Source organism: Papio anubis, chromosome 10 (assembly GCF_008728515.1).
Source record: "Papio anubis isolate 15944 chromosome 10, Panubis1.0, whole genome shotgun sequence".
Lineage (NCBI taxonomy): Eukaryota > Metazoa > Chordata > Mammalia > Primates > Cercopithecidae > Papio > Papio anubis.
Genome location: NC_044985.1, coordinates 50990199 through 51016284, shown reverse-complemented (window position 1 = coordinate 51016284; position 26086 = coordinate 50990199). Strand labels below are relative to the sequence as shown.

At 36.6% G+C, this 26086-nt stretch overlaps 1 protein-coding gene across 2 annotated transcripts in view; it reads right to left on the bottom strand.

Moving 5' to 3' along the window:
* B3GALT1 (beta-1,3-galactosyltransferase 1) overlaps positions 1-24586 on the bottom strand; it is a 556028-nt gene extending 531442 nt beyond the window's left edge. For both annotated transcript variants that reach the window (XR_002516404.2, XR_004176706.1), the window contains exon 1: positions 24507-24586. The gene's annotated coding sequence lies outside the window, so the exon portion shown is untranslated. The remainder of the gene's footprint in view (positions 1-24506) is intronic.
* Between the last annotated feature and the right edge of the window lie 1500 nt (positions 24587-26086).

Here is a 26086-nt window from a genome sequence, read left to right as displayed (position 1 = left end):
AAACACATTATTTATGTAGCCATCTAAATGCCTATAGTGCTTCACTGTGAAATAATTAGAGCTATTCTCTTTATTGTTTACACCTCTCAACCTAGGATATCCACCCCACTCAATCCTTAGTGGTTTAGGAAAATGGAATCATTACATTGCCAAGTCTCAAAAGATTGACAGAAACTGAAAATTGTTAAACACACACACACACAAAACAAAACCAGTTTATACTTTCAGTATCTGTGCTATGATATTCCCTTTATCAGTGCCCTCCAAATTTTGTGGAAGATGTGTATCTTAGATTGAATTCTCTCAGAATCAGACACTGTGACAAGGACTTGAGTGCAAGTAGTTTATTTGGGAGCTGATCTCAAGAAGCACCAATAAGAGATGCAGAAGAAAGATAAAGAAGAGTGGAAGCCAATCAAGCGTATGTTGCTGAGTAGCTTGTTACTTTGGGCAACTGCCTAGCAAGGGAATGCTGGCAGACAATACAGAAAACGCCTCAGACTTACCTCATCTTGGGGACAAGGGAGCTGGATATTTACCTCCAACTTCAATATGTTATTAGCCAAGTCCGAACCTCTGGACATGTCCAATCTGCCCTGCATGGGGGCTAAGGGAAAGCCCTCAGTTGGAGAGTGACAAGACTTGCAGCAATGACATGTGACAGCATGGCTGATGCTGAGTGGGTTATGTGTGGAAAATTTTTTAGAAGGGTAGATACCACTCTTCTTTAGATAGCAGGTATGATGGCAACATATTTTAAGTCATATTTAAATAAAATTAACAAGACTGATATTTACACAAAAATTCATTTTCAATTGCCTACTATAGGCCAAGAAACACTGTGCTAGGCAAAAATCCTAAAGTAAAGGTTTTTGTGAATTGAATGCACACCCCAATGTAGTTTTCATTATACTTTTTATACATGCCATTTTCATATCTTAGGCATGCATAAAGCATTCCTTACCATCTCCTCCCAAGGAAAAAGAAACATTCTAATGAGGTTAGCATGGCACCTTTTGCCCCAAATACCATAGTTCTCCCATTTTCCCCTCTATCTCTATCAGTTCTCACAGTAGTGGTAAAAAATAAAATAAAATAAAATAAAATAAGTGCTAGAAATTCAGCATGATTTTTTATTCTTACTTCCAAGCCTTGGTTAAATGTGAAAGAAAATTCCGGTCAGTACATTTCTCCTTACACTATGAAAAATTATGTAAATATGTAAAAGACTGGGTGTTGAAAAAATCTGCATTTTATTAATGTCAAATACACAAAATATACTTTGAAATATAATATAATGGATAGAAATGCTTCAAAACATATCCTATTACATCAAGCCAAGTGGAACATTTTTTCTACCTGTGTGGAAATAAAACTGTCATTACATTTTCAAAAGATCCCCCAGCATAAACTTGTTGCCTTGGAAGTAAACATGAAGACCGTGAAGTCAGGTCTGTGAGATGGAGTTAATTCTGCTCGACTTACTGAGTTAAATGGCATTGTATTTGGGATAAGAAGAGGGAGAAAAGATATTTTGAATTTCATAATAATGATATTCAAGGTACAAATATCTCATTTGATCTTCAACTTTTCTGAGCTAGGTAAGATGCTACTTCCATTTTCCAGATAGAACCGTGATGAGCAGTGAAGATTTCCCTGCCAGCCCTGAAAAGCAGGAATTATCAAGTGGAAGATAATAAAGTTGGTGACAACCACTACTGCTTATCCTACCTTTGTCAAAAAACCCTAATATGTCACAGGCCATAGGTTAATACACTCTGAAAATGTCCAACCACAGCTAAAAAAAAAAAACCAGTGTTTTCTATTGACATACAAATAGAAAAAAATAAGTCTATATGAAAATAATTCTCACTTTATTTTGGGTATAGATTAAATACTCTTCCAAGAGCTTCTTCGTAAGAGGTGGATTTACACTTACCACAATATTAAACAGAGATTTTAAATATGGCTTGACCTGGAGCAAAAAAACAGTTTATTATTCTCCGGCTTATATTTTATTATGTCAAACAGGCTCTTCATTTTTTTTAAAGATTTAACTAATATTTCAATTAGGTTGTAAGAATCAGTGAATATATATCACACTATCATAAAAGACTTCTTACTAAATATGTATGACCTATTTTAATAATGCTTAAGAGATAATTTATTAAGCATTCCTGCCCTGGAGATGTTTGGTAATCTAATGGACACATTGAACTGAGCCATGAAACAGCTCTCTAATTAGATACAGATAGTCAATATGTAACAACCCATTTGTGCAGATTTAAGAGAGTTTTATTAGGCTATGAGGTTATATATCCATATCATATAACTTATGTAAAATATCTTTTCTATGACCTTTATTTGTGAGAAGAAGGAAGTTCAGAATCTCAAAGGATTTTAAAATGCAAAATAGAGTCATTATTTTAGTCAATATAAACATCCCAAAACATTTCTGCATCCAAGTTAACAGCCTTATCACACTCGGAAAAAAAAATGTGTCCACATAAAATGTGTCCTATTTGCATGCAAGCTCAGACAAAATATTAATTCTTAATAAAATGAAAAATTTTAAATGGTAAATAAATGATGATTTATAGTTCTGAATATTTTCATAGTTTTGAATATTTTGGTCTTTGAAAACAACAAAGTAAATCCATGGTATGATTTCAAACCAAAAATTAATTTGGTAAAACCATGAATGGTACATCAACTCCTGGAACAAATTAGGTCTTTATTAGAGGAGCTGGCAAACATATATGAGCAGAGGAACACTTGTTAAAGAAAACACTGGAACACACCAATTAGCTTATGATGTTACACGAGTCAAAGTAACATTGCGTATGTTAGTCACTGTGACAGACTCAGTTTAGTGCTGATAGGAAGCCAGGTTAAATTACTAAAGGGCAAAGACATCCTTTGAGCAATTTTCTTTCCCCTTATGGGAGATTCTTCCGTTCCTCAGCAGCTAAGTGAATGTTCCCAAACCTTTTTTTTTTTTTTTTTTTTAATTCTTCAACATTTCAAGTCTGGAAACCTGTGCCAAGCAGCATTTATATATACATGAGAAGGGAGCATTTGAAAATGTTCACTGCTAAGCTCGGTTCAAAAGTGATCTCATTAATATTGCTGTGTAATTAATATTGTCTTTTGTGTGTAAAGTATTAAGACCCTCCAATCTCCCATCCAGTGATGCTCATCACACAATATGATCTTGCTGAGGATGTTAGCCTAGTGACAAAATTGCGTTACTGTTACCAGGTGCAGAGTGAGAAGACATACTCTTAACATAATACAGGATTTAAATAAATGCAATCAAGAGACAAGTTTTACTTTTCTTTGGCCAAGGAGAAATACAGGTAAAAGAAAATGTAAGTGACTCCCAGTGACCTGGGCTTTGAGAGGTCTGCAAAGGAAGGATATTTTCTGTTGGAAAACTAGCTTGTTGTGCGTCTGTCAGGATCATAAGTGATGGAGAACGTAACTGATTAACAGAAATAGGACCAGAGACCACCTTGCACTGACAGACAGTCTCAAACCAAGAGAGGCCATATGACAGCTTCCAAACACTAGGCTGAGAACTGGTTTTTCTTTCTGCCTTAACCAGTTCAATAAAAAAATGGGATGATCTCTATTGGAGGGATACTTTATCTGACCTCTTAGACTAGGGTCTTCAAAGAACTAGGGTCTGTAGAATCCCCTTGGACTGGGAGGTCCAGCCTGGACTTAAGATACCGAAAATACCCTTAATTTTTCTATATACAGGTATCCATGCTTAAATCAAAACTATTCTATTACTCATTTAACACACTGGTCAGAGTCAAGAATACTCTGTCAAATTTTTAGGTAAGGCTACCGGAATCAACACTTAAGTTATTTACTCAATGATAGCTTAGGGATTGGGATACGGACCTCAAAATATGCCCTCTGCCTTCTTCTATAAAAAATAGGGAACAGCCAGGCAAAAATGTACAAGTTACTCCAAGGGGAGAATTAGTAAGATCCCCATAGAAGATGGCAAAACTGGTGGTACTCCGGCTTTTCCAAGAGTAAGTGGAAAATCGTGACTTGTTTAATCCAAGTTGTTGTAGTATTTGGCAAATTACTCTATCAGATTATTACATTGGAAAACTGCTTAATGCAGTTGAGTATATTTTGAGGGAGTGAAAGAGAGGGAAAAATAAATTCCAGATAAATAGAATAAAACTACTAAAATAGAACTGTAGTAGTAATGTAATGGTACATTTTTATGCCCCTTCTTTGTAGCATTTTTAGTTATCCTATTTATGTATATTTTGTGAATTGAATCTTACGTTTTATCAAAATAATTTTAAAAATTGTAACAGCACCATGACATTTCTCCATGATTTATGGTGGCACAACTAGCCATGCCTAAATTGTTGTGCTATCTTGAAAAGAACTGTCACTGCTCAAACAGAAGCAAAGTGAGCGTGATAGTTTTTCCCACCTTCTTTCTTTCAAACTGTCCACAATCTAATGTTTTAGATATTTCTTTGAAAACAGGATATAGTTTAATTTTTAAAATGCAATCTGACAGTCTACGTCCTCAAACAAGACCACGTAATCAATCTATATTTTATGTCATTATCAAAATATTATGATGTGACTTTACCATCCTACATTTTCTATTGGTACCTGTTGTTCTATGTTACAGTTTCTCTCGTTTTTTTGGTTTTCTTTTAGACTGAGTGTTCTTTGTACTGAACATTTTACTTTTTGTCTATTTTTATACACTTTTGTGCTCTCTTAGATTTACTCTAAAACTTGCAGCATGCATCCTTAACTTATTAAAGTCTTATGTCCTTGTTCAGATAATTAAAGGGCCAAAGAACCAATTTAACTTCACTTCATTTCCCCTTGATTCATATTATTTTTGTTGTTTAATTCTCTCCATTCAATTTATTCAATTTCAGTATTATTTTATGAAACCAAACTTCATTTAGATTTCTCCATATATTTACCACCTTCTTTGCTCTTTACTGCTTCCTACATCTCTGGGATAACTTTCCTACTACATAAAGTCTTTTAATATAGGATTGCTAGTAATAAACTCAGAATTCTTGTTTAGTTTTGTTTGAAACTGGCTTCATCCCTTTTTTTGCTTTAAGAACATTTCCAAATCCATCAACATAAATTTGTCTTTTTCTCTTTTATTTTTGTTTTTGGAGTTTTATTATGATGCACCTAAGTGTGGTTTATTTCTCTTTTCTTTTTGAACTGACTTTTTAAAAACAGTTCCGGAAAATTTTCAGGGATTATCCCATCAGATACTGCTTCTGCCTTTTTTCTGTTTTTCTGGAACTACAATTAAATGCATATATAAGGTCCTCCCACTATTTCTTCTCTTACACTCCTTTTATTTTCCTGCTATATCTTCCTGCTATATTATTTATTGTTTTGTCTGCCTCAACTTACAGCTCGCTGATCTCTCTGTTGGATCTAATCTACCATTAAACTCATTCAGTGAATACTTACTTTCAATTATTGCATTTTCAATTCATAATCTTAATATGATTCTTTTTCAAGTATGCTATGTCACCTTTACAGACATTTTCAAGTTTGAGTTTTGACCTCAATAAAAATAACAAGTATATATTTATTTTTACAGAGCTATATTACAGTTTACATCTGATCATTTAAATATTTTAAGTCCTGGTGCAACTACATTTTTTTAACTTTTCACTTTGAAAAAATTTTTAAAAATTACAAAAGAGATGCAAGAATAAAACCAGAACGTAGAACACTCATATAACCTTTCCTTGATTCAAATATTTACATTTCCCTCTTTGCTTTACCATTTTACCCATAGATAATTATGGAATGATCTCATTTTCCTTAGTTCAAACTCTTTGCCTGGATATGCCTGAATTTGCCCCTTGTATTATGCAGCTTTGCAAGCCAATACATTCTTCTAAGCTATTTTTAACTGGATATCTATCTTTAGTAACTCAAATTCTGAACTGACTCAAAACTTTTAAAATCTATGTACACAATAACATTCTGTGTATAACTATAGCATGTATCTCCTCTCAATACTTGCATGTCAGCAAGCAATAACCAAATGAAGAAAAGGCACATAAAATGATAAATGCTATAGTAGGACTTAAATCTAAAGAGAAAATGAAAATGTTAATTAGCATATTTAATTTTTATGTAGTCAAATATTTTAATGTCCTAATTATTAAGTTGCCTTAGGAAAAATAAAATGCACAACCATGATAAATGCACAAAACTGCTCCCAAATCAGTCCACAGCACCTTAGTTTCTGCCACTGTCCTTATATAAAATGTTGAATCAAATGTGAGACATGAGCAAACAAAATAAATAGCTTCCAGAAGTGCTTGAACACAGCTGAAGAGTTTCTAGTCAAAGTCTCAAGGTCTCTGAAATAGCCTTTAACTCATCTTCCAGCGGGCTTTTTTTTTTTTTTTTTTTTTTTCTTGTCATCAATTCTACTCATGTCAGCCAGAGAACACATTACCCCACCTTCCCATTGAAAACCCTTAAATAGAACACTAAAATCCTTTCTGCATTCTACAAAGGGCTCATTAGCAGGCTCTGGCTACCTCCCCAAACACACTTAGGGAATTCTTATCTCCAACCACTACTCCCCACTTAGACTATTCCAGGAGCCAGATTGCCTGGGGTGCCTCTTGGATACCGGTTTGATTCCTTCCCCAACAACCTTGCCCGGAAGATTTTTCTTTAAATATTACCATGGGTTGGCCCTCATTTAACGCAGGTCTCTGATCAAATAGCACATCTTGCAAATAATCTTTCTTAACTACCCCTTCTAAAATACACTTCCCACCCTTCCATCAGTGTTTTTGCCCTTTCTCTCTCTTATTTTTATTCATAGCAATCATACTACCTGAGATGTAACACTGTTTATGGTCTCTCTCTCTCTCTTATGGTCTCTCTCTCTCTCTGTCTCTGTCTCTCTTTGTCTCTCTCTCTCTCTCTCTCTCTCCCCCCCACCACTTCTCTGACTGTAAGCTCCATGAAAGCAGGGACTTTGTTTTACTCACTGCTACATTCCCAGTTCCTAGAGTAGTGCCTGGTAACTAGTAGGCACAACACAAATTATAATTAAATATGTAACTCTAACTAAGGCTAAATATTTTGGAATTATTTGAAAAAAAATCGTAAATAAACACTGTACAAGGGAGATACTGGCTCACCAGTACAAATATAAATATTCATGTATCCGATTCATTATAGTTTAGCTGACTTGTGGCTTTTGCCAGTTTTGGACAATACCATTTACTGAAAACCAACATTTGAATAAAATTTATGAATAAGAATTATCTAAATATTTTTCCACATTGTTGAATTGTGAAAATAATGTGCCCTGTTGAAAAAAATCATTAATTGTAACTTGATAAATGAAAACAGTTTGCTTGTGATCTCTACTCAGAAAATCTTTTATATATTCTTGTTTATTGCTTTTGTGGTATGTACATGACATTGTTGTTAAAACTAGTATGTATTGCATGCATGCAGTATCCAAATATTCATGTATCCGATTCATTATAGTTTAGCTGACTTGTGGCTTTTGCCAGTTTTGGACAATACCATTTACTGAAAACCAACATTTGAATAAAATTTATAAATAAGAATCATCTAAATATTTTTCCACATTGTTGAATACCTATTTAAAAAGTCAAAATGAAAGTGCCATATTATCAACTTTGTCAAATATGTATTTGCCTAATGAAATTTGTCAAAACTATCAACTTAACTTTTTTGCAAATTATTTTACCCTTCGTTGTTAATGAATTGGGTTCTCAGAGTTATAATGTGATTTCAAAAGCAAAAGAGAATATAGATGCTACATGTTTTAAATCATTAGATGACTGAGATTAGTAAACAGCCTAAATAATTTGTAGACCAGTGTAGCTATGGAGTCCCACTAGGACATGAAATTTTGTGTTCAATATATACTGATTCTGCCATATACACAAAAAGTGGTTCATAAATATAGAATAATACCAAAGAAGTAGGTATGTAATTTTAAGGTCCATAAACTTTAAGTTTCCATCTTTCATATATTATCTATGTCTTCATTCTCAGAAATTCTCAACTCTTGCTATTTATTTGAAACTTTACAGTACATTAATTTAGCTTAGAACTAGCCCTGAATGTATAAAAAGTAACTGAAAAGAAAGAAAAACAAATGTGAGGAAAGAAAAACTGAGGAATAATGATTAACGCCAAATCTAACCTTTCTGCTCTAGAGCATCTAGCACCAAATATAGACCAAGTTACTTTTAATAGTCTCTGCTATGATTTCCTTCAATTATGAGGTATGACAAGTCAATTTCTTGACATAAAACATTAATAGGATTATTTAAAAAAAAAAAAAAACAGAAAAGAACTCGTTTGAGACTCATGGCACCTTGGATATTAAGCCAGGTATTACTGAATATGTTACATTTGCAATTGGTAAAGTTGCAGATATCACTATGACAATGAGTAAGACAAAAAACATCTAGGAAGCAAGGGTCCAAGTATAAGGCCCCAGTCCAAAAGGAGTTTATCACTGAGATTCTGAATACTGACATCATTGCTTTAGATATTTTTGGTTATTTTCAGAATTTTGTACAGATGAAAAGGATCAGCCATCAAGTTATTTGCCAGGCCACTGATAGCACTGTATAGTTCTCATATCCTATCTGATTTAAAGAGACGAATTAAGTATAGGATGTCATTTCCCACTGCCAACTAAAGAAAAGGGGAAAAAGCTAACAGAAAATGAGGCTTTAAAAAAAAATCTTAGAAGAAATGTGCTCAACTCCTTATTCTTCACCTATACCCTTCAAAAAAAGACATTAGATAGTAGTAGGCAAATCTCTTCATTTCATTTTTCAACCGACTACATAGAGGGAATCTTATTGGAGGGATTTTCACATTCAATGTTAAAGTATCAGTTACTTCATTTCTCAATTTTATATTGAAATGGAAAATAATAAAAGAGCATAGTAAAGTATATGACAGAAGATATGAACAATACAAATTATTGTCAATGTCTAAGAAAGATATGGCAGTTTTTTCCCTTATTAGACTACCCTAGGCCTGCACAGTTGACATCTCCTTTCTAGTAATAGATATCATTCTACTTCAAAAACTAATAAACAAAAGGAATACATGTTTTGTTTGAGGTTCTGGTATTAAATTATTCGCTCTATCAAAAACTCAGTTTTGAGCTTGTAAATATTATATAACCTATATGTTTTTCTCAGTCCCAACAGTTATAGAGATATTATTATAGTAACATCTACTGCCTAAGGTTTTAAGTATTCAATAATATAATGCCTATAAAAGATTAACAATTCTATTTCTAACACACAGTAACATTCCAATAATTATTTTGTGTTACTAATATTACTCTCCATAAAATGCTTAATGGGATAGCGACTATTTTCCCATTAACTAAATTAATATTTTAACTTTATTTTCAAGTTTTGTTATGTCATACTTACTCCTAATCATGGAATGAACATTGAACAATAAAAGCAATTTTAAATGAATATGTTTTTCTATCTTGGAAAGCTTTTGAAGGTCTTTTTAATAACAAGACTCACAACTATTTTAACTATCAACTGGTATGAGTGAAGAATTTAGAGGAGTAGAGAGTGAAATCTCTGAATTTGAACAGGAAAAAGGGAAGGGAAGATCTTGGAAGGGACATCCCTAAAGATACAGCAGAGGAAAAAGAAAGAGGCTGAGCACCACATAAGCAAAACAGAATGGGTTCCTTAACATTCCATCTATTAATATTTTCTGATGACAGTCCTGGCAAACCATGAACAGGGGCCGGGGCAGAGGCAAGTCCTTTTGACAACCACCTCACCATTCATTGTCCACCATGACTTCAAAATGATTCCATCTACTTATTAGTGCACTCTTAGAAAATAACATCTTTATTATGGAGAAATCCAAAGTCAGTTCACTTGACAGGAAAAATAAGTACATAGAACTACAAAATGTTATGCCTCAGAACTAAGATGACACTCATATTCTTGTCATAGTCTCTCTGAAATTAACTATGAGCTTAATACTTTGAAGATAATGTGATAATCAACTGAGCAAAGAGAACAAGATAGACTCTGATATAAAATGCATTTCAATAAAGAGAGATAATGTTACCACATTCATTCCCCAAAGAGACAGTGAAGAAACATATATACTTCACAGTGTTTCTTCCTATCTCACTTCAAATTAACTCATGTATAAAGGGAACTTTTCCACTATATTTTAGTTATTTGCTCTTTTTTTGAAGATATAGCACTGCCATGGGTAACCTTTTCTAGGATATATCAAATCTGTGGGGTAAATATAATATTTTTGCTATCTTGTTAACTTTCCCTGAATTTATTTCAATGAAATATGTAGAATTTTAAAAAGATTAGGAGATGGTCCAATTGGGTAAACTTTTACAAAATATGTTCATAATTGTCTTTTTTCTTTTTTTTTTTTTTTTTTTTTTTTTTTTTTTTTTTTTTGAGACGGAGTCTCGCTCTGTCGCCCAGGCTGGAGTGCAGTGGCCGGATCTCAGCTCACTGCAAGCTCCGCCTCCCGGGTTCACGCCATTCTCCGGCCTCAGCCTCCCGAGTAGCTGGGACTACAGGCGCCCGCCACCTCACCCGGCTAGTTTTTTGTATTTCTTAATAGAGACGGGGTTTCACCCTGTTAGCCAGGATGGTCTCGATCTCCTGACCTCGTGATCCGCCCGTCTCGGCCTCCCAAAGTGCTGGGATTACAGGCTTGAGCCACCGCGCCCGGCCCTTTTTTCTAACTATTCTAAAAGAGAATACCAATTATAAGAGACATAATATCTCTTTAAAATGTTTAAAAAGTAACCACGAGGCTTAGTGGGTTTAAGAAAGAGAAAGACCAGCATGAGGGCTTACTGAGCTGGGAAAAGAGTGTTAGATTAATTTGAGAAGTAGTCAGGAAGCTAGCTGAGAACTGGCCAAAATTTCTGAATTTGTTCTTCTAAAAGAAAAATAATATCATGAGAAATGAGAGTGAAAGGAAGTTCAGTGATTAAGATGCACTTTGTTACGCAGAAGAGAACGAGAGAACAGTTTTCAAGACAACATGCATTGCAATGCATGCAAACTCTGTGATAAACTCACCTGTATAAGGAGATGAAAAATCTCACACTACTGAATAGTGAGAAATAAAACTATCCAAAAACATGACTAATATTCAGTGCAAAATCTTAAAGACAAAAGGGAAAATATAGTTGTGTTTTTAATTTAAAAATTTTTTAAAGTTATAAAATATTCTAGAAAACTGGACATAAAAATAAAGAGGAAATCATCTGTATTTTCACCATTTTACAACATATTTATAATTTCAGTGTTCATATGTGTATATTTTGGCTATTTAAAGTAGGACTTGTATATAATTTTGTACCATATTGCCCCCAAGAAACATTAAAGCTTGTGCATTTTTACATTTTATTATCATCATTTTATATTTTATTGTAATCACATATTTACTCTTAATGGTTGCACATTATTCTCAAATGTATGTGTATAAGTCTATTGTTGGCCATTTGAGTTATTTCTGATTTTTTATTATACATAATACATTCATCAACATCTTCAAACATATGACCTTTTCCATATTTTGTACTATTTCCTTAGGACAGATTCCCAGAAGTAGTATTAATGGATTAGACAGTAAGAATTTTTTTTATAATTATTTTCCCCACATACTGCCAAATTGCTTTCCAAAAGGGCTGTACCAATTTTAATTGCACCAAAGAGTATCTGAAAGCACCAGATTCACAGCATACTTGCCAACACAGAACATGATTATTTTTAACACTGTTATTTAGTAGGTGAATAACTAGTCCTCGTATTCTTCATATAATTTAGTCTAGTAGACTGCAGGATGGCAAAAAAGAAAATCTGAAATTAAGGAAGTGGTCAAGATAGTTAAACATATGCTGAAAGATCACCAAATGAGATTAGTTCACAATAAATGTGTATACACACAAAGCATGCTAATAGATAAGTGTAAACTTGGGTAGGGGTCTCTAGACAAATGCCATGAAACCAGGTCTTTGGTCCAGTCTTACTCAGCAGTATTAATCACGCAACTGAAGACAAGGAAGGCAAGATAATCAAATGTGAAAATAAATACACATACATTTTCACAGTGAACAAGCACACATATATTTTAAATTAGCAACTCCACTTCTAAGTCCTTTAGTTTCTTGTACACATGTGAAATAATGTGCACAAGCGCTTTACAGCATAGGTTGTGTTAACCAAAATATCAGAAAAAAGATTAATTGTTCATCAGCTGGGAACTGTCTCATAATAAACAAATTTATGGCACTTTCGACAAAGGTAATATCATGGAGTTGAGAAAATGAATGAGGAAGCTCTTGTAAACTTTGACAGTCCTCCAAGATTGCGGTCTTTAAAAATCAGGAAGCAAAATATATATATATTAACAACTGTCTAAAAATTGGTGAGAAAATATTTAGTGTTTGCATGTGCATATGCACAGTATCTAGAAAGATACTGTGATGGTTAATTTTATGTGCCAACTTGACTGGGCTAAAGTGGCTGGTAAAACATTACCTAGGTGGCTGGTAAAACATTTCTAGGTGTGTCTGTGCAGATGGATGAGATGAGCATCTGAATCTGTAGACTGAGTAACAAAGATCATCTTCACTAACCTGGATGGGCATTATGCAATCCTTTTAGGGTGTGAACAGAACAAAATGTCAGAGGAAGGGTGAATTTGCTCTCAGCTTGAGGTGGGACAGCTATCTTCTCCCTCCCTTGGACACTGATGTTCTTAGATTTTGAACCTTCAAACTCAACATAAATTTACACTATTGATTCCCCACATTCTCAGGCCTTCAGGCTCAGACTGAATACTACCAACTTTCCTAATTCTCCAGCTTGGTGATGGCAGATTATGAGAATTCTTGGTCCCCTAACCACATGAGCCAGTTCTTATAATTTCTCTCTCTTTCTTATTCTCTCTCTCTCTCCTGAGCCAATTCTTATAATCTCTTTTTCTTTCTCTCTCTCTCTCTCTCTCTCTCTCCTCTCTCTCTTTCTGTCTCTCTTTTTCTCTGTATGCTCACATACACATACTTTATTGGTTCTGTTTCTCCAGAGAGCCCTGAATAACAGATTTTGGTGCCAAGAGTGGTTCTAGAGAAACAGAATTTTAAGGGTAAGTTTTCTGAATTGGTTCTGGGATCTCTGGATTTAGCTCTCTAATCTGATTAGATTTATTGGTGCTAATTTAATGGCCTTTTTTTCTACTGGCAAAGAGAACACCGATTATAATAATACATAAAATACTGCATTGGATACTTCCAATCAACCACTTATAAGAAACAAAAAGCCAAGGGACTCTGTATATGATACTTTCAAAAATTTTTGAAAACTAAAGGATATAATCATGTTGCTGGACAAAGTGGTGAGCTCTGGGGTTTGAATTCCCAGCTCAAGTGCTGCATAAATGACTTAAGAGCTTCTGAGTGTCCTATGAAGGACAGCCTTATCTCCTGTATCTGCAGGGCTGAAATAGCTGAAAATCAAACACAGAACTTTATCCTGGGATTAACTGAACTACAACACAAGTTCAACTTCTAGCCTTTCAGAGTATCTACTGGTAAAGTAAGGGTATTAATTGGGGAAGAATGGAATACTGTAAATTGGGATGGGAAGGTATGGAAGACCATGATGAAGCTGAGGACAGTAAGCTTATACATTCTGATGAGTCTTCTTTGTCAGGGAAAGAGTTCTCCCCAACCCAGTGAAAGCATCCTTTCCAGCTCCAGTAGAAGCAGCCTCCCACTCCTATTAGTAGCAACCTCCTAACCCACAGTGGCATTGGCCTTTCCAGCTCAGTCTGAGGGTATAAATCCTGAATTGCTCATGGAAACAATAATGACTTCCCCTGAGGTCATTACCATGCAAGATAATGCTCATTATCCTCAGGCTCCATCCCACTCCTGGTACCAAAATTTGTATTAGGGTTCTCCAGTAAAACGGAAGGAAGCAACAAGGAACAAGGTCTCTCTCTCTCTCTCTCTCTCTCTCTCTCCCCCCCTCCCCCACCGTGTGTGTGTGTGTGTGTGTGTGTGTGTGTGTGTGTGTTTCCAAGAGCAGGAGAAAACAGATGTCTAAACTCAAGCAGAAAGAGCTATTTGCCCTTCCTCTACCTTTCTGCTTCCTTCAGGATGATTCCCATTCATACTGATGAGGACTGTCTTCTTTAGTTGGTCTAATGATTCAAATGCTAATCTCTTCCAGAGGTATGCCCTCAGACATACCCATAAATAATGTTTTACCAGCTACCTAGGCAACTTAGACCAGTCAAGTTGACATATAAAGTTAACAATTACGAATACCGCGAAACTAATAAGAGCGGTTACCTATTTGAGGAATGAAAACTAAGTATATGGGGAAGGATATGAAACGGAAAATTTTTACTGTGTGTTTTTGGAACCAGTTGTATAATATATTACCTATTATAAAATTAAACACATTAATTTCACAAAAGGGAAAAATAACCACAAAGTTGGCCCTACCTTATATTCTGAAAAGAAACCAGCTGTCAGATTGTACATTCTCATGAACCAGAAGAGGGCAATGGTTACAAGGGAACCAATGATCAACCAATTTTCTTTTTCCTCTTTTATTATTTTCCAATATTTGTATTATTTGCTCAAATATAGTTCATGAGATCATCAAAATCATTCTGTGCAGACCTCAGTCAATATACCAAAGTGTTGCTCAAAAATATATTACAAGATAACGTATTTATGCTTTTAGAAAAATTCCACCTATTTCTCTGCCCAGATCCTTTGTTCTTCTTTCAAAGTTATAATTTATGAGCTACAGATATGAGCCAAGAGAAGAAAACCTCAAAACTTTCCATGATATTTGTTTTCTGATTTATGTAAGGAAGTATGATTTTTAGCTTTATTATAATCATATTTAACAGAATCTTTAATTGTATTTAATAAATAACAGGGCTAGACTAGCTCATACTGTCTCAATTTAAGCTTGAGTTAATACAAATTAGCAGGACAATTGATAAGATACATGTATATACAAATACATGCAATTATTTTTATTCTTTTTTAAACCTCATGTGCCAAAAAAAAATTTTATTTTAATTACAAAATGCAAATACGTCTTAAGTTCAATTACATTAAGATAAATATGTGAAAAGCAAAGTCTAAAATTACCCCTGAAAAGTTACCAACTATGAAATTAGCCAGATATCACTGAATATATAGTAACAATAAAGAAAACAGAAATTTGTACAATTTAGTCCTCCCCTTGCAAAATTAAGCGTATCATTCCAATGTTTTGTTTCCAATACAGTGTCTGGAGCCCAAAGCCATTATCGTTTTGCCCATTTTTACATTGTTTGTTTTAGTATAGATTTTTTTAATGATTATTAAAGTAGTGCCTGTTCCTGGCAAAAACATTTTTATATACTTAAAAATGAAACCCCGATCATCCTACTATGCAAAAATAACAAATGTTAATATTTTACTTAACCCTTTTTATATATGTAAATCAAGAGTGCTTCTTCATACTAAATTTTGTACTCTGCTTTTTTCTCTATTATTTCATCACCATTTTCCAATGTTATTATCAACATTTGAAAATCAATGATTTAATAGTGTATGCCACAATTTAATTATTCCCCTTTTGTTAGCCAAATAGTTTATTTCTACCATCACACTACTACAAATGTCTCTGATTAATTCCATGGAATTAATTCCTACAAGAGATATTACTGAAACAATGAGTATTTTTAAGTTTCTTGATAACCCAGGGGATGTCTGTTGTTTTTACCTATTGAGGAAACATTTTTCCCTTCTGCTAGTAACAGTCCCTTGATCTCCACTTGGCTAGGCACAGTGGCTCATACCTGTAATTCCAGCACTTCGGGAGGCCCAGGTGGGTGGATCACTTGAGGTCAGGAGTTCATCACTGGCCTGGCCAACATGGTGAAATCTGTCTCTACTAAAAAATAAAAAAATTAGCCAGGTGTGGTGGCGGGTGTCTATAATCCCACCTACTAGGGAGGCTGAGGCAGGAGAATCGCTCTGGGAGGCAGAGGTTGCAGTGAGTTGAGATGGCACCAATGCACTCCAGCCTGGGTGACAGAATGAGACTCCATCTCAAAAAATATAAATAAATAAATAGAATAGAATAGAACAGAACAGAATATGGTCTTGGTAGGACTGGTAATCAAAGTGCCCAATGATCCACTGACTACGGCATGGTCATGAAACCAAAGCTAGTAAAGTCACATCCATTCTAGGAATTTGAGCCTGAAGCACAGAGACACATGAACAGAAAAGTACTGATGCTGATTTAGCCCATCAGTGATGGTACCCAGAAAGGACTTCATTATTTCCTCTTATGTTCTCTGCAGCCATTCTGTTTTCTCTCATTTTCTTTTGATTCCATAAGCTTCAAAATACCTTCCTTTGTTGTGGATCTTATTCCTTAAATTATTCCTTAAATTAGTCATGATTGACTTCTATAACATGCAACTGAAGAATTCTGTAAACACCAATGAAGAAACTTAACAGAAGTTTAGGAGTATCTGTAGTCCACCTTCTTTTCATTGTCTTGATCAACCTTTAGATAGGATACTTGTAATTTTTAGTAGCCAGTGATAATGCTTACTGTGCCCAAATTATATTCAATGCACTCAGAATAAAATGATTAATATGAGCCTCTTTCTTCAAGAAGCTTTCAGTCCACTAAAGGAGATGAACATAAACTAGGAATTTCTATATTGAGAGAAATCTTCTAATAGGAGAAGACACCAATGTTGAATGTACTTCCTCTATTTTCCATTTACTTGTAATTATGGTATTTTTAACTTAAAACTGTTAACGTTTATAAGGTAAAATCTTTTCCATATTATGTTTCTGTTTATGGAGCCTTTATTTGCTCTTAGCTTGTTTTAGAGTTTCTTTATGTTTACTCTCCCTTCATCTGATATTTATTTAGAATGCAGTGTGAGGTAGGGAGTTTACATTTTTCACAAAATCATTATTCAGTCTTCCCAGAACCATGTATTAATCATTTTGTACTTCCCCACATATTTGTGATTATTTCATATTGTGCTTTATTTTCGCATATTTTAGAGTTTGCATCTGAGGTCATCTACTCTCTTCTGCATGTTTGTCTGCATGTTAATCATCACTTGTAATACCTTTAAATACTTGAAAGTGCAACTTCCCTTAATGCATTCTTTATGTTAAAATCCTTTGCTGTTATAACCTACTTGTTATTCTAGATGAACTTTAGAATCTCTGTAAATTTTACAACAAACTACGGAATTTAACTGTGATTGACTATATGTATATATGTGAATATACATATACATTCAGCATTACTCTTTTCCTCTACTTATTTACATGTATTAAAAATGTCCCTTAGGAAGCTTTTGAATTTTAATAGCTTCTGATTTTTGGCTTACCATGACATAAAATCAGGAGAAATTTTCAGGCAGCATTGAAATAACTCTTTATAACATTTAAAATATAAAGTTTAGCCGGGCGCGGTGGCTCATGCCCGTAATCCCAGAACTTTGGGAGGCCAAGGCGGGCGGATCGCCTGAGGTCAGGAATTCAAGACAAGCCTGGCCAGCATGGTGAAACCCCATCTCTACTAAAAATACAAAAAAAAAAAATAGCCAGGCGTGGTGGCAGGTGCCTGTAATCCCAGCTTCTAGGGAGGCTGAGGCAGGAGAATTGCTTGAACCCGGGAGGAAGAGGTTGCAGTGAGCCAAGATCACGCCACTGCACTCCAGCCTGGGCAATAAGAGCGAAACTCCATCTCTAAATAAATAAATAAATAAATAAAATAAAAAGTTAAAAAATGTACATATGTTATATAAATTCTATATATACATATGTTTATAAATTAACATATACATATATGGAGAGAGAGAGACCAAGAGAGAAACAAGGAACCAACAGAGGGAAAACAATGACTATTTTTAGCTGCCTTCAGTAATTTCAGGATTGGCCTATTTTGTATTTTAGTCGGCAAAGCTAGAAACTAAAGATTATCTTTTATTTCTTTGCATAAGGGAAATTAAGCCAAAATAATTACTAAAATAATTTTATCAATGCAATCTATTATTTGTTAGTTGTTGCTGTTTTTAAAATACAGCACCTCTCCTGTTTATAATTAGTCATGTTCACTCAAGATAAATCAACATGCATTACTCATATTTTTCATCTAACTCCTCAAAAATTGGAATTCAAGAAATCAGTGATGTTATCATTTTATAAAAATAAAAACTAAAGTAGTGATGAACTATGATACATACTCACCAGCCCTATGATTGGCATAGACAGATACAGAATTGAGGAGGCCTAACTATTAGTTCATATGCCCTATTCACAAAGCCGTGGTACATTTGTGAACATTTAGTACAATTCTTCTCGTCTACTGGTATCTAAATTTACAACTGTTTGCAAACAACCTCTACCTCTGGCAGTTGTTTTTGCCTGAGTGCTAGGGTCCTAGAAAAGTTACCCACATGTCTTACTGTTCAGTGAGGAATTGATTCAGCCCTGATGTCATCTATACGTGTCAAGGAAACATCTCATAGCCAAAGACTAAACAAAATGATAACTATGATTACTCACAACTAAGCGCAGTATATCAGTTATAAACCATCTCTTCTGCTTCAAATTTGTATTTTAGGAGAATGATATGTCTCTTCAAACTCCTGTGGGCGGTGTTTTCTGATAGAATCTAGCAATAGGCTTGTTTTTTTCTTCGAGAACCAAGAAAGAGGTTTTTAATTGTTTAAAATCGTCTCTTTATCCATGCAAGTTACCCCTCTCTACCTAGTTTTTCTTTTTGTTTTTGTGTTGTTCTTTAAAAAAAAAAAAAAAGACTTACAGCGGTAGCTTTTAAATTTTCCTAAGCATTTTTTTCTTATTCTGGAACATTCAAGAAAAACAGTAACAAAAAACTGCACACAGTTTTGGTATTTTCTGGAGTCCCTGAAGTTCACCTGTCAATCACATTTTAGTTCAAAGTGATTGACCTTGGGAAATAAAAGGTCCTGTAAGAAGAGGGAAATAAGATATCCTATTTCAGCAATTCTATCAGTTATATTCTATAAACTAAATTCTATAGAGTCTATAAATATATGTATATAGAGTATATACATCTGTATGCTATAGACATAAAGAATGAATTAAATACAAATATTTTACTTGCAAAGTTACCTCCAGCCTTATAAACCTTAGATGACATCTCTAAATGCATCCCAATTTCTAATTTTCTTGGTCCCAACATAATATTAATACAATGTAATAATATGTCAGATATTAAAATAATAACATGCACAAACTAGTAGATGCAGTCATTTCTCCTCATATTATTTATTTTACAAAATGTAGAACTGTTTAATAAGCAACCGGCAAATAGTTAACTTACATACTTCATTGTTAACAAATAGTGTTTCTAGATCTTCTACTTCAACTGAACTGGCAATAAATATCAACTTCCTGGAGTAAAGTTCTTCCTTATATATAGAGGAAGTTGCACGAATCACCTTGGTTCTTCCCAGCATTAAATACCTGATTTTTGCTTAGCTCTCATTAATAGTTTCATAATCAGCTGGAATATGCTAGATATGGTAACCATTTGTGGGTTTACTTGTGGTTTTGAAACACTGTTTTCCTAAAGTTTTGCATTTAGGCAGAAAGAAGAAAAACTAGGGCAAAAAACATAAAGGCTTAAATGAGTGGTGAATGCATTCTTGAATCTGGAGAAATAAAATATTGAGTTGAAAATGTCAGAAAGTCTTTCTCCATCTCCTAAAACTGGGGTGGGTAGCAGCAATCTTGAAGGTTTTTCTTGAATGATGTACCCTGCACTACTGTCCTGTAATTACACAACCTGTGAATAAGTTGGCACTAATTCATTATGTGCTTCTTCGGAGTACAATTTCAGCTTCTGTCTCATATGAAAATATTGTTAGTAAACAGGTTTTTGAAAGTCAAGCTAGGGTCCATTCTTCATAGGAGGATAAGTAATAATTCCGAGATGAAAGCTAAAGACCCTAAATAAAGTAATGAAATAGAAGCACAGAAAGCGAAACTGGAATAATAATTATACACTGTTTTTTGCAAAAAAGAACAGAACCTAGGATCTAGGTAAAATTTGGGAAAGTTTGATCTGTAATTGGACTGACTACATAAGCAAATCTATTTTTATTTAAAGACAAGCTTACTTGAAAATTGTTGTTTCAGCATTTCTTACTAGATGATCAGATCATGAGTCTTTTTATTCTTTTGATGCATAAACTTTAAGGAAACTTTGACCTCAAAACCTGGTGTTTTTTTTTTTTAATCAGTTTTTACAGAGGTGTATAAATGTGATACTTTCATGTGGAAGAGAAAGAAGAATTCTCATTACAAATATGCTTTTGAATCTTTCCTAACTACTAAAATTCGCTCATCCCCTTTGAATGAAGTTCTGTAGATGACTTTGTACAGTCATAAATACTGTTGTTACTTTGTTTAAATGTTGTTAATTTGGAACTATTATGTTAAAAGATAATGTTGTCCTCTAGTTCCTCTGAAAAATATTATAATTTGATTTTAAGGATATGTTAAAGGACAGATATGTTATTGCTGAATAATCATCTTTAGATCTCTCTTTTTTGCCTCTAACCCTCACATATTACGCAGTGTTACTGTTCTCATACATAGCTTCAGGATCAATGTAAAAAATAAAAAATAAGAAAAAGGATCAATGGGTATTATTTTTCCTTTCTTACACTAATTTGTGTAGGTGCATATGAGTGGGGATGTATAAGTTGAAGAGAAAATGAGATGGAAAGAGATTGGTCCATGAGATGTAGAACTTAGAAAAAATAGGTTGGTAGGAGACAAATATTCTATATAAGTTATCCCTGTACTTTTATGATCTATTGCACCCCAATAGAATATAAACTGCAAAAGGGCAGGGATCTTTGTGTGATTTACTGATACAAGTATTCATTGAATTCATACAATATTGTATGTATTCATTCACACATTCAAAGCAAACAGAACAGTATTTTGCACATAGTAGGAACACAGTTCAATTTGTTAAATGTTACTTGAATAAACCGGTATCATATAATAGATTACTAAAGAGAATGAGAATATTCCTTTATGACGCACATTCATCATTCAGAATAGATTAGTCAATTTGTTTCAAATGCAGCATGGCAAAATTCCTTCTGAGAACCTTTCTAGTATGCATGTGTTTTGTGTTTCTAGTATGCACGTGTTATGCATGTGTTTTTGTGTGGTGAGAGAGAGAGAAAGAGACAGACAGAAAGAGAAAGAAAAAATGAGAATGAACTTCTGATTTACTAACCAGTTGAAGTTTTTAATTCCCCTGAAATTGTTGGTTTTAGAAAAAGAATGATTTCACTATTAATAAAAACAAACTGCTACAAACCTCACTTTCTTACCCATTCATGTACAAACACTAATCGTGACTATCTGACAATTTAAATAAGTTGTATTTCATAAATAATTGTACCGATTAGCATTGCTATTCATATTGATGTGATCTTCTTAGAAAAGTTATCTGATGAGTATTAAAATTAAAATTTTGTACAAGTCAAAAAGTGAATTTAGTAGCCTAGGGTCTTGACAGGTTGACAATACTTGTATTACTAAAATTCATCTACAATATATGGCAGTCTAAGCTCACGAGCTGCCCTAAAGCAAAACAAGTTAAAGCTGAGGTACATTTGCAGAAATGGTACAATTTGAATAAGCAGCTGGCACTACCCATTAGCTCCCAAAAGCCTGTACCCACCCCAACCCCAACACTCTGCATCATTTATGTTTATGCTTAAACATATTTCCTATGGCTTTATCCTAATATTTATGACTATTGACACAATTCTCCACACTTGATTATATTTGTCCTACTCGTTTTAAAATTAATTATCTAAAAAAAGATTTTCTCCAAGTTCCATACAAACACACACACAAACACGTGCACACACAACCTTAAAATGAGCACAAAGGCTCTTAATTCCATTTTAAGACTTGTGGCTTACTCCAATACATAATGCAGTGGATTTATAAAATGTTACTTGATGTCAAGGTGAAAAAGCACTTTCTTAGTCAAGTTGTTAAAAATTTTCTTAGAAGTTCCATTTTTAGTATTGGCTGTTACTGATAGCTTAGTTTTAATTTGTTTATTTTAAAATTGTTAATTAATAAGTATAACACACTTTAATCCTATTTTCCCCATATCAACCTATGAAGAAAACAAAAAGCTTTACCAGCCCATAGTATTCCATAAAAGAAACACAAAACTAAAATAAACTGCTTGGCCTGTTTAATAACCTTAACAAAGTCCTGAAGGCTTCAATAACTACAATATTGCAATATTAAAGTAATCACCTGGAAGCAGGTAAATTTTGCATAGAAACAACAACCACAAACTATACACTTTCTTTAATCATATCAGAAAACCACACTTTTAAGCCAGATATGATAAATGCTAAGAAGAAAATACTTAGCACCAATCTTTTACTAGTCCAAATGCAGTATGTGTGACTAAAATAATATTTAAAAATCCATTTACAGCACAACAATTAAGTGATGAAAACCATGAGACCATCCTTGGACCCAAAACTAACATCACTACTAGTTTATCGTAAGTTATTCATCTGCTTTAAAATAACTTAGTTATTAAATTGGGAGAAAATAGAATCTTTACAATGAAAACTAATAATCAAGAAATGCCTGACAGTTTTGGACAGCTCCCTCCTGATTTTCTATTGTATTTCTATTACGTACCTTACTTTCATTTTCTCTGTTTTACCAAATAAGAAATGAGCCCAATCAAAGTGGTTTCTGCGATTTGGTTTTGGGTATTTTTGTTGTGTTGTGATTTTTTTTGTTTTGGGACAAACGATCCCTCTAGTGAAAGAGATTACGGAGCTACATAACAAGAAAAATGCTGTCCCCAGTTCAAGATCCGCCTCCCTGTACTCAGCCAATTTTTGTTTTACCAAAGCTAGCAAGCAAGGAGCTAATGTTCCACCTCCATTCCCTGCTGCAACCCCATCGCCAGTCAAGGACTGCAGCCTCGCCCCATCTGAGACACAGTGGGGAGAGCTCCTTAGTACTGAGGTATTTCAACAACTTTCCTAAGCAGATACTCCCACGGAGACAAGGAGCCACATAGAAAACAATCGCCAAGAGTAAGTTTGTGCGTCCTGAACAGGGATGCAGAGGCCACTGCACTGAACTACGGAGATTCGGATTTAGCCCAGTAGCACCATCCATTTGCAGCAGCGCACAGAATTCGCCTCTGCGGAAGGCTTTGCAGCACGGGTGGAACTCTCAATAGCTTTATCAAATAAGATAATCTAATATGAAACAAAAACGCTCTGGAGGCAGTTGGGTACCCTAACCTGGTTACCCTGCGTGGTTAACGTGCCCTATGTCTGAAGGCCCAGACCCCAGCGGGCCTGAACTTTCTCGGAAGGCGGAGCCGCCAGGCATTTGGCAGCTGCCAGGGGCGCACCAGGCCCGGTCTCAACCTGGGAGGTCACGCGGGCCAAGGTGGCCTGGGGAGGCAGTGGCCCCACCTGGACGCCTGGCCGTCGGGCGTCCGAGCCCCGCTCCACCTCCACCGAGCTGTCCCGCTGCGCCCTACGCCGCCACCAGGCAGGAGGAGCCGCTGCCAGTACCTCAGAGTGGGACTCTCCATCCTCAAGTCTGCGCTCCAAAAAAGTGTAGCAAGCCTCCCACGCGGGGCTTCAGACACCTAAAAGTCGCCACTCTCCCAAGAATATCCTCCACCCTCAGCCCCAACTTCTTTTTCCTCCTTTTCTTCAGCGACGTGGACCACCAGTTACTTTCCCCTCTCCTCCTTTCCCCTCCGAAGTCCCCGGGGCAAAGTGGGACTTTGGGGAGCCTCGGTGAACGCGCCTCTCCCCTGGCGCGCCAGGTCCACAGCTCCTTCTTTTCATCACCACAATAAAGTTCAATTTGCTAGGTTCTTTACGAGCCACGGTGGACTTTCCCGTGCGCTCCGTGCGTTCTCCCTCCCGCCGAGCCAACAGCATCCTACTCACTCCAGCCCAGCCTGGGTTCTTGAAAGACGTCGGACCACGCAGAGGGGACTCACTGTTCTCGCTGCAAAGTGCCCCAAGCCGTGCGCGTGCACACATCCACATCCACACTCACACAATGCCATCCCCGCGCTGTCAAAGTCTGTCAGCGCGGAAGGGAGAACGCACCAGCTGGAGCCGCACGGGCGCGGGCAGCAGCCCAGCCCAGCGTCGGGACACGCAGTCCGGGTCCCAACACCTTTGTCGGGATGCCCCGGCCACCACGCGCCTCTTAACCCCCAAAGACCACGCCAGCTTCCCGGGGGCCTTGCGGGCGCTGCCGGACAGGACCTTACCCGTGGGGCGCGTGGTCTCCGGCTGGTGGGCTGGCGCGCGGGCCACAGGAACGCTGCAGCCAGGGTCCCGAAGATGCTGCTGCTCCGCTGCCGCTGCCCCGATCCCCGGCGCCAGCATCACTTCTCTGACGCCCCCGCCTCCTCGTGCTCCGCTCTCTCGGCCGCCCCTCCCAGGCAGCCGCCTGCAAGACCGGCAGCGCCGGCGGCGCGGCGGGGTGGGCAGCAGCGGAGGCGACGGCGGCGCCCGCGCGAGCTCGCCCAGCTGCGCTAGCCGAGCAGCCGCGGCGGCAGCCGGAGCACCCGAGCCCGGCTGCGCTTCCCCGGCGATGGCTCTGGCCTCGGCGACTGACAACGCCCGGCAGCCAATCGCTGCCTCGCCCCGCGCGGCGGGGGGAGACCAATCAGAGCGGAAGGCCCAAGGTTTTCCTCCGCCTTTGCTCAGCGGGCTTGTTTCCGGGAGAGGCAGCGATGCTGCTGGGGTTTGGGATGGGGGAGGCGCGGGAGGGGGCGCAGGATGGGGGACTCGTGGCCCCTGAGCCTTAGGTGAGGAGGGAAAGCCGGGCCCGCAGGGGTGGGCCTGGGGCGCTTTCTGACCGCCAGGAGCCCGTTGCTTGGCAGGAAAGGGCGCCCCGGGGTGACTCTGTCTCCAGAGCCTCCTCCCTGCGGTTCAGCGTCTTGGCATCGCTGGGGTGAGGGGGGCAGCGCGGAGGGGTCGCGGGACCAGAGTACGAACGGCGCGGCTGGAGAGCGAATCCCAGGAGGTGGTCGCCGCCTTGAAGGAATCACGCGAACAGTCACCAGACAGCGCCCCCGTCCTTCTCCCTTTGGCAGCTGAAAAGAGGAGTACTTCTTAGGCTCGGAACCACTCCTCATAGTAATCAGCCCCGAAGTGTCCCCAGCTAGCAAAGAGGCACACGGAGAAATGTCGGAGTTGTAGGTAGAGTGGACCTTCCCTGTCTTCCCTCCAAATAAACGCCCCTCACCTCCCCACTCCGAACGCAACAAACAACCAACCTTGAGAATGGGGAAAGATAATTTAAGCAGTCAACCTAATTGGTTTGCTTCCTTTTTTCCTTTTTCTTTGGATAATCAAATCTGAATGTTCTAATGGCCTTTTTGTGTGTGTGTGTGTGTGTGTGTTGGACTCAAACACTACCGAAGTAATGTTATTTAGCAATAAAAGATAAAGAAAACAAAAGCCACAAAATCTTTTTCTGCACCACTGTCCCCTAAATTGTAATGATCTTTCCTTATGGAACATTTTCAGTTTCTTTAGTGCAAATATGTCTGAATGGCTCAGTTCTACCAATAAGTTTATATTACAATGTTCTAGTAAAAAAAAAAAAAAAGAAAGAAAAAAAAAGTTGTACATGAAGGTTTTAATAAGCATGGGACCTTCCCTAAGTGACTCTCTCTGAGAAATAGTCACACCCACCTCACAACGTTGTTGTGAGGGTCAAAAATCAAGTGGGTATATCAGCTACATAGTTGACAAATTGCGGCAAGCCAATTATGCTATTTTCCAGTATTTTATATCATCTTTCCATGTTACTCAGTATTTTGGGACAGTTATTCTTGAA